This window comes from Equus asinus, chromosome 14 (genome assembly GCF_041296235.1).
Source record: "Equus asinus isolate D_3611 breed Donkey chromosome 14, EquAss-T2T_v2, whole genome shotgun sequence".
In the NCBI taxonomy this organism is placed as follows: domain Eukaryota; kingdom Metazoa; phylum Chordata; class Mammalia; order Perissodactyla; family Equidae; genus Equus; species Equus asinus.
Window position 1 is genome coordinate 49,500,677 of NC_091803.1, and position 9,941 is coordinate 49,510,617.

Consider the following 9,941-nt stretch of genomic DNA (forward strand, 5'->3'; position numbering starts at 1 on the left):
CCCAAAAGTCCATCAGCAAATGAATGGATAAAGAGAATGTGGTGCAGTCATACGACAGAATATTATTTGGCCATAAAAATGCATGAAGTGCCGGCTCAGGCTACAGCGTAGACAAACCTCGAAAACATTGTGCTCAGTGAAAGAAGTCAGTCACAAACGTCCACGTATTGTGTGATCCCATTTATATGAAAGTCCAGAATAGGGAAATAGAAAGAGACACAAAGAGGTTTAGTGGGTGCTTAAGGCTGGGGTGGGGAGTGGTGGGGAGGAAAGGCATAATTGCTTAAGGGTATGGAGTTTCTTTTTGAGGAGATGAAAACGTTCTGTGGTCATGGTTACATATATATGTGAATACATCAAAAATCATCGAATCGTAGACTCTAACATTTTCCCACTGTCCTCATCTGGGGTATGTTTCCAGGGAACCCAGCCTTCCGCAGGGAGATGGATACCAGACGGGGAAGCACTTTATGAACACATTTGAATACAGCGGAGCATAAACATGAGACTGTTTTTATTTCTCCGTCATGAGTTTCTCTGTTGCTGGCTCTCCTCTCACATTCATTACTGAATATGGAAGCACTTTATAAATACATCTGCACGGTTTTATTTCTCCATGACCACGCTTCTCTATTCTAGACTCTTCTCTCCCATCTCTTAAGGAGCAGATCTCATAGCTCTTAAATCATTTTCAGTTATTACAAGTCCAGCTTAGTGTGGCTTAAAACCTCCACCTCATATCCATTTTAAGAGTCATTTTTGGGGGCCGGCCCCGTGGCCGAGTGGTTAAGTTCGCATGCTCCACTTCAGCGGCCCAGGGTCTCACCAGTTTGAATCCTGGGCACGGACATGGCACCGCTCATCAGGCCATGCTGAGGTGGCATCCCACATGCCACAGCTAGAAGGACCCACAACTAAAAATATACAACTACATACTCGGGGGCTTTGGGGAGAAAAAGGAAAAATAAAATCTTAAAAAAAATAAGACTCATTTCTTCCTCCCCCTGTGCCAGCCAGGTTTGCCCCAGGTGCCACTGGTCTGCAATGTCCCCTCTCTCCGAGCTCCATCTTTATCTGGTGTGATGGAGGGAGTGGCTTGTGCTCAGCCTGGCTGGATTCTGCCCCCAGTGTGGTCTCTGAGCAGCAGATGTGCAGGATTTTCTCGTCTCCTAGCTGTTCACATTGCAGCTTGTTCCTTGCAGGGCAGCCCTAGTTCCTTCTGAGATTTAGGACTATTTAGGCATCATGTCTCAGGCCCTGCACTCGGGGGCCCTTCAAATAAAGCCAGGCTCAGGGGCCACGGAGAGGTCAGTGGGTCTGCAGCCTTGTGAGGAGAAGGCAGTGGTCAACTGGCCTCACCTTGACCCACAGATGCACTGCAATCTCAATCAATGTCCCAACAGGATTGTTTTGTGGTCTTGACAAAGAGACTCAAAATATAATATGGAAATACAAAGGGCCAAACTAGCCAGACCCTCTGAAGAAGATAAAGAGGTGAGGGTCCATTCTGCCAGGTCTCAATCCTTCTTGTGTAGCTGTAATAATTCCACATATCAGCCTTGGTGTTGACAAATAGACGAATGGAACAGGATACAGAGCCCAGAGAAGGTACATACACGTATGAGGACCTAATATACGATTGCGGAACCACTGCAGAACAGTGGGGAAACACAAGTTTTTCCATAAATAGTGCTGGGTCAAGAGAGTATCTATATAGAAAAAAAAGACCTAATCTTGCATACATAGACATAAATTTCAGGCAGATTGAAGACCTACATATGAAAGACAAATCTACAAAGCTTTTAGAAGATAGGAAAATATATTCACAACCTTCGTTGAGGAAGAATTTCTTTAGACACAAAAGGTACTAATCATAAAGGAAAAGACTGACAAATTCAACTATGTTAAAATTAAGAACTTCATAAAAAACATCATGAAGATATTAAAATGGCCAAAATTCAAAACACTGATAACACCAAACGCTGGCAAGGATGTGGAGCAACAGGGACACTCAATGAACGCTGGCGGGAATGCAAAATGGCGCCGCCACTTTGAGAGCTGATTCGGCAGTTTCTTAGAAAACTAAACACACACTTAGTGTATGATCCAGCAGTCATGCTCTTGGCACTTACTCAAATGAGCTGAAAACTTACGTCCACACAAAAATCTGCATACAGATGTTTATAGCAGCTTTATTCATAATTGCCAAAACTTTGGAACCAACCAAGATGTCCTTCAGCGGGTGAATGGATAAATTAACTGTAATCCGTCCATACAATGGGATACTATTCAGTGCTGCAAAGAAACGAGCTATCGAGCCATGAAATGACATACAGGAACCTTAAATGCATATTGCTAAGTGAGAGAAGCCAACCTGAAAAGGCTACATACTGTGTGATTCCAACTATAGGACATTCTGGAAAAGGTAACATGATGGAGACAGAGATCAGTGGTTCTTGGGGGTTAGGGGAGGGTGGGGATGAATAGGTGGAGTGCAGAGGGGTTTAAGGCAGAGAAACTATTCTGTATGACACTGTAATGATGGATACACATCATTATACATTTGTCAAAATCCAGAATGTGCCACACCAAGAGAGAACCCTCACGTAAACTACGGACTGTGGCTAATAACAGCATCAGCGTAGGTTCGTCGATTGTAACACATGTACCACACTATCTAGGGCGGGATGTTGACAGTGGAGGAGGCTATGGTGTTTGGGGGCGGAAGAATATGGGAACTCTCTGTACTTTCCACTCAATTTTCCTGTGAACCTAAAACTTCCCTAAAAAATAAAATCTATTGAAAAACACACATAGACCATGAAGAAAGGAAAAATACAAGTTGCTGAATGAGAAAGGATGTTTCCGCCACCAAAAACCATGCAGGTGAAGGGTCCTATTAGTAGAAACCAGTGAGTAAAAGACCAACGACTTACCAGGACAGCCCATGAATACTTGAAGATCCGCTTCTCCAAAAAAGGAAATCCCAGTGGCCAAGAAACACTTGCAAAGGTACTCAGCCTCAGAAGGAATCAGAGAAATGCAAATAAAATCTCAGTAAAACCCTCAGTCTGAAAATTCCAAATATTAGCAAGGAGGTGGACCGTCAAAACTCCTACGCTGCTAGTGACAATTTCGGTTGACAAAACCTGCGTTGGTAAGACGTTTGGAATTATGAAGAAAGTGAAAAGACAAGCTACAGAATGGGAGAAAACATCTGCAAATCCTATGACTGGTAAGAGTCTAGTATGAAGAATTTAAAAGAGAACTCTTACAGCTCAACAACCAAAAAACAACCTAGTTCACACTCTTACGAAACCCTCACCCCGTGAGCATGGGCTGTGCCCAGCGACTGCTCCTGACAATAGAATGCAGCAGGAGAGATGGGCGTCACGTCAAGATTTGGTTGCCAAGACTCTAGCTGCCTCTGCCTCTTTCTTTCTCTCTCCCCCTTTCTGCCTTGGAGCCCTCGCTCCAGGAGAAGCCAGCTGCCATGTTGTGAGCAGCCCTGTGGAGAGGTCTATGTGACAAGGAACTGATGTCTCTGGCCAACAGCCAGTGAGGACTCGAGGCCTGCCGACAGCCCCATACACCGGTTTAGAAGCAGATCCTACCAGAGCTGAGCCTGGAGTGTCACCGGAGCCCATGATAGACCCTGAGTCAGAATCCCCCAGAGAAGCCCCACTCAGATTCCTGCCCCAGAAAAACTGTGAGATAATAAATGTGAGTTGTTTTACGCCACCAAATTTTGGGGTATTTTGTTATGCACCAGTAGATAACCAATACAAAGACCAACAGTGGAGACGTCAGTGGGTCTCACCAGCCTGCCAGTACTGGGACCCAGTTGCTCTGATGGTCCGTGGGGCTACACTGCCCCTCAGAGGCCATAGCCAGGACTGCGTCTGGGCTCCCTCCGCCCAGCTCTCTTTCCAGTGGCTCCCTCCTTCTGAGGCTTGGCTAGTCTGGTCTCAGTCCTGGTCGGCACTCTGAGGGCGCCAGGGCCTGACGGAGGAAGAGGTGGAATGGGAAGTTATGGATGAGCACAGCTTTGGGTTTCCGGAGCATTCCTGTGGATCTACTAGGTGGTCCCGTGCAGTGGGCTTGGAGGCACCCAGCCCTGCAGGGTGGGAGGAGCTCATGGACCAGGAGAAGCAGATTCTATCCCAGCCCTGCTGCTGTCGGCCTCATTTTCTCAGCAGTATGATGGGGGCATTGCCCGACATCGGGGTCTCCCAGATGTTTTTAAACTTGTGTCTCTTCTGGATAAACATGGAAGTTTCTGTCGTGTGTAAGAGGAGGTGAGTCTCATGCAGAGGCAGGCCTGGGGCTACAATACAGTGTGTCCCCCATCAGCCAGGAGCCAGGAAAAGAACACTTTTTTGGTTGGAAAATGACCAAATGCACTGGAAAAGAACAACCATTCTGCGGTAGTTGGATGTAGCGCCCTACAGACATAGTTCAAGGTGGCCGATAGTATTGTTCAAATATTCCATGTCTTTACTCATTCTTTTCTCTAGTTTGTTCCATCAACTGCTGTGAGAGGGTTATCAAAATCTCCTATTCTGATTGTGTGGTAATGCCTATCTCTTTAATTCTGCCAATTTTTTATGTATTTTGAAGCTCTTTTAAAAGGTACATACATATTTATTTCCTCCTAGTGAACTGACCCTTTTATTTTTTATTTTTTCCTTTTTTCTCCCGAAGTCCCCCAGCACATAGTTGTATATTTTTAGTTGTGGGTCCTTCTAGTTGTGGCATGTGGGATGTCGCCTCAGCTTGGCCTGGTGAGCAGTGCCACGTCCGTGCCCAAGATTCGAACCGGCAAAACTCTGGGCCGCCGAAGCAGAGCGGGCGAACCTAACCACTCGGCCACAGGGCCGGCCCTGACTCTTTTATTTTTATGAAATGTTATGAAATATTTTTCTTTATTTTTGGTAATGTTCTTCATCTTGAAGTCTACCTTATCTGATAGAAATATAGGTACTCCAGCCTCTCATGCTTATTACTGCATAGTATATTTGTATATTTTTGTCCATCCATTTACTTTCAACCCATCTGTGTCCTTGTAGCTGAAATGAATCATTTCTAGATAGTTGAGTCTTGCTTTTCTTTAAATCCAGTCTGACAATCTCTTCCTTTTCATTAGCATATTTAATCCATTAATATTTAATGTAATTATTGATATAGTTGTATTTAGGTCTTCTCTTTTACTATTTGTTTTCTGCTTGCCCCCTATGAATCATATTCTTTTCCTCCTTTTCTGATTGTTTTGGATTAAATGAATATTTTAGAGTTCCATTTTAATTTGTCTGCTGGTTTTTTAGGTATACCTTGGCATTATTTTCATATCAGTTGCTCTAGGGATTGTAACTACATCCCTACCTTTTCACAGACTATTTAGAATTAATATTGTACCACTTCATATAAAATGCAGGAATCTTGCAAAAATGCAGGTCCATTTTCTCCTTTCCCCTGTCCTGTATGCTATAATTGTCCTCCTATGCTGTCATTATTTTATCCCAGATTTCCTATATATAAATGTACCTAAATATTATAATTTCTTATACTGTTTTTTATTATGCTTTTTTTTTTTGAGGAAGATTGGCCCAGAGCTAACATGTGTTGCCAATCTTCCTCTTTTTTTTTCTCCCCAAAGCCCCAGTACATAGTTGTATGTCCTACCTGTAAGTCCTTCTAGTTCTTCTATGTGGGATGCCACCACAACATGGCCTGAGCAGTGTGTAGTCCCCCCCCAGGATCCCAACGGGGGAGCCCGGGGTGCTGAAGCAGAGCATGTGAACTTAACCACTCAGCCACGGGGCCAGCCCCTAATTTCCTATACTCTTTATTTCTTCCTGAAGATCTGAATTTTCATCTGGTATAAATATCCTTTCTTGGAGCACTCCTGTTAGCATTTATTTTCTTTTTTTAAAAAAGCACTTTATTGGGGCCAGCCAATTTCACTGGTTTGGATCCTGGGTGTGGACCTAGCACTGCTCATCAAGCCACACTGCGGCGGCATCCCACATAGCACAACCAGAAGGACCTGCAACTAGAATATACAACTAGGTACCGGGGTCTTTGGGCAGAAGAAAAAAAAAGCCCACTGTGTTGAGGCATCATTGATATAAAAAAGCTTACCTATTTAATCTACCACTTGATAAGTTTGGAGATAAGGATGTACTTGTGAAACCATCACTCCATCATTTCTGATGAGAAGTCATAAGTTGTTCAAATTGTTGTTCCCTTGAATGACATTTTTCTCTGGCTGCTTTCAATATTTTTTCTTCAAGTTTGGTTGTCAGTAGTTGACTATAATGTGCCTGAGTGTGGTTTTCTTTGTATTGATTTTTCTTAGGGTTCACTGAACTGCTTGAATCTGTAAATTAATGTCTTTCACTAAATTTGAGAATTTCTGACCTATATTTCTTCATATATTTTTCCTGCCTCATTCTCTCTTTCCTTTCCTCTTGGGACTCCAGTTCTAGACAGATTTGACGTCTCTCCATCCTTGGTCAGTCACTGCAGGGAGGAGCCAGGAAGGGTGGCTACTTTTTCTAGGGGGAGGGGGCCTGGGTAGCCTCACTCCCACCTGCCAGCCCAGGTAAGCTGGGGAGGGGTACCAAGGGGAGCCCTCAAACTGGAGCACAACTCTCAGGGCATCCTGCCCTGGCAACCGTCTTCTGCCCTTGTCACTCTCTGTCCCTACCTTGGAAGGGGACCAGGAATTTGGTCTGGTCACCACGCTCCAATGCAGCTGGACCTCCTCCCAGCCTCACTGTAGGCCAAGAGCCCCGAGGGCCCACCTGTGCCCTTCACCTTCTAGTTCATGAGTGCCCAACACCCAGGCCAGGAAGCATTCATTTGCCCAGATAAAATGAGGATAAATAAGAACCACATGCTGGACTTTAAAAAATAAATAAACCTAACCTTTATTCAAGCATAATTCTAAGAGCATGTACTTCCTACTTTTTTGGTTGGAAAATGACACTCCCTTTATGAAATGATACAGATAGATGGTAGGGACTTAAGAAAAACTTTGTTTTGGGTAGAATATTCATAAACCCTGTTCTTCCCAAAACCTTTGAGGAAACTAATCTTGTGAAACCCAGATGCCCAGGCACCTTGGTCTAGTTTATGCTGAAAAGCTGGGGCACCAGGGCAAAGAGGAAGAGTGACTGTCCGCCCCCCGGCCCTGGCAGGACCACGTAGGGTGCGGCCCACTCCCACTCCTTCTTTCAGGAAAGCTGCAGTGGGCGGGGTGACAGGATGCCCCTCTCTATATGGCAGGAAGCCATGAGAGGGCAGGCCGGGGCGGGGGGAGCTCATTCCCACCCAGGGGCCTCACAGGGCCTTGCACTTGGAGGAGGAGCCCAGGGTGGGTTACAAGGACAGGCAGGAGGAGAAAGCAGCCAGGGTGTCTGAGGGCCCTGAACAGCCCCGCCGTTGTGTGCAGGGCTGAGCACCGCCTTCTGCTGGAAGGGAAGCTGCGTGACACAAGGCTGGCGGCTGGCTGTTGCGCTGGCTGTTGTTGGCTGGGTCCAGGGCGGTGGCACCACTTGCCTGCGACACCAGAAGGGAGGGAGGGAGGCCGGGCAAGCCATGCAGCAGGTGTGGGGGAGGGCAGCGGACAGCACTTTTCTTCTGTCTCCACTCGGGGAGTTGTCCAGAGGCCTTGGAGGTGTCCCCAAACCCCAAGTGCTGTAGCTCTGCCCCCCATTGTTTGGATACAATTGAATTCTAGTTTCTTGCTTTTGTTAACCTTTGAAATTTTCATCCAAAGCAAACAGGATAAGGCTCCTTGTGGCCAGACACAGACTGTCTGTGGGAATCCATCTCCCCTGTCCCTCTCACGGTCTCCCCTCGGGGTGGGTGGACAGCGGTGCAGTCAGCCCATGCTCTCGAGAGACGGAGCTGGTGAGGGGGCCTGAGGGTGGTCCAGCCCAGAAACGGATGCATCCACGTTATCTAACAACTGGGTTTTTCTACTTGATGGGTATTCCTCCAGAAGACCCACAGACCTGTGTAGAAGTTGTGTAAAAATTCGTAGTATATCTGTATCCTCATTTGTTCACCCACTCCCCTCAAGTTTCAGCAACTACAAAAAGCTTGTGCAGTCCACACCCGTGTGTATCTGTCCTTGGGGACTGTGTTTTCCATTACATTTCAATGTTGCTAGAGCAACCTTCGAAAGGTGAGGCAGTTCACATTCCTGCCAGCAAAGCGTGAGGTGCCTGTTCCCCGCGTCCTGAGAGGGCCACCCGCGCTGCTTTCGACGAGTGGTCTTTTTAAATTTGTATTAAGACAATTTGACCACTAGTGAGATCGAGCAGCGTCTCACACATGACAGGCCATTTGCATCTTTTCTCATCTTCTGTAAATTGCCTGTACATACCCTGTGTCTATTTTTCTTTGGGGCTTTTTTTCAGTGTGTAAATTTCCTTTCTATCTTAGGTATATGAATCCTTTATCATATGCATAGCACGTATTGTCTCCCATTTGTCTTTTGACTTTATCGATGGCTTTTGTCCTGCTTTTGACTCTCACACTTTTTACACTTACGTAACACTTTAAAAATGTAGTCAGATAAGTAACTTTTGCTTCATGGTTCTCCAGTTTCCTGTCCCTTAAATTCCTTCCCATCCCTGTATTCTAAGGGATATGCCCTAAGTTTCCTTTTAATATATTTTTTTGAGGAAGATTAGCCCTGAGGTGACATCTGCCGCCAATCCTTCTCTATTTGCTGAGGAAGACTGGCCCTGAGCTAATATCCGTGGCCATCTGCCTCTACTTTATATGTGGGACACCTGCCACTGCATGGCTTGACAAGCGGTGCATAGGTCTGTGCCTGAGTTCTGAACCGGCAAATCCCGGGCTGCAGAAGTGGAACGTGAGCACTTAACCGCTGCACCATCAGATCAGCCCCTCCTTTTAATACTTTTACATTTTATTCCTGACATTTGGCCATCTGATCAGGTTGGAATTCAGTTTTCTGCACCGTGTGAGGTGGAATACAGAACTGTGTGTGCAAGAGCCTCTAGACGGGGCCCTCCGTCTCTGGGCCTCAGTGTCTGCTCTTCAAAACAAGGCATGCAAGGTGGCTCAGGAGTTCTTTCCATTGCTAAGCCTCTGTTACTGAGCAGAGGTCGCTGGACCCCAGTCCAGGGCTCCCTGTCCATCAACAGGTTCACCAGCCCCAGATGGAGCCCTGTGTGTGTGGGTTGGGGGTTGCCTGCTGCCCCCCCCTCCTACCTGGTGGGAACTTGGGGCACAGGAACCTCACACTCAGGAGAGGCCCTGGGAGTGAGGAGGGCTGGTGGGGGACCTCTGAGCCCAGCCTGGGGCAGGGGGTGGGTCTTGGGTGGAACAGTCCCCCGTGCTGACCACAGCTGCTGTCCCGGCACAATCTGGGTCAGCGCCATGCACTGAAACCGCAGCTCAGCAAAATCCAGATTAACCCCTGTCCCTTTAAGTTGAGACCCGCGGGAGCCCCCTGCTGCCTAGATTCCAGAGGACAAAGGGTCTCTGTTCTGGCTGCCCGGGCTGGGCCTCCTTCCTCCCCAGGCCCCCGCCCCCGCTTCCCTAGCCCTCAGTGGCCTTGGGCTGCTGGGCCAGCTTCTCCTCCCTCTCCAACCCCACCCTGGACGTACAAAGTTCAAAAGGTGCAAACAGGTGTAGACCCCGCCCCTGATCCTCAGTCACCTGGTTCCCTCCCCCAGGGTCAGGGCAGCCTGCTGCCGCTGGACCTTGCCAGTCATTCCATGCCTTTGATACTTGCAAACAAAATGATTTTTTAAAATTTCCTACAAAAATGGTAGCTTTCCAAACACAGTGTTCTGCCCTTCCCTTTTTCCGCTAAAGCCACATCTGGTGGACCGTTCCCAGTCAGTACACCGAGCCCCTGGTTTCCCTCTTACAGTAGCTGCACCGTGGCCCCGTGT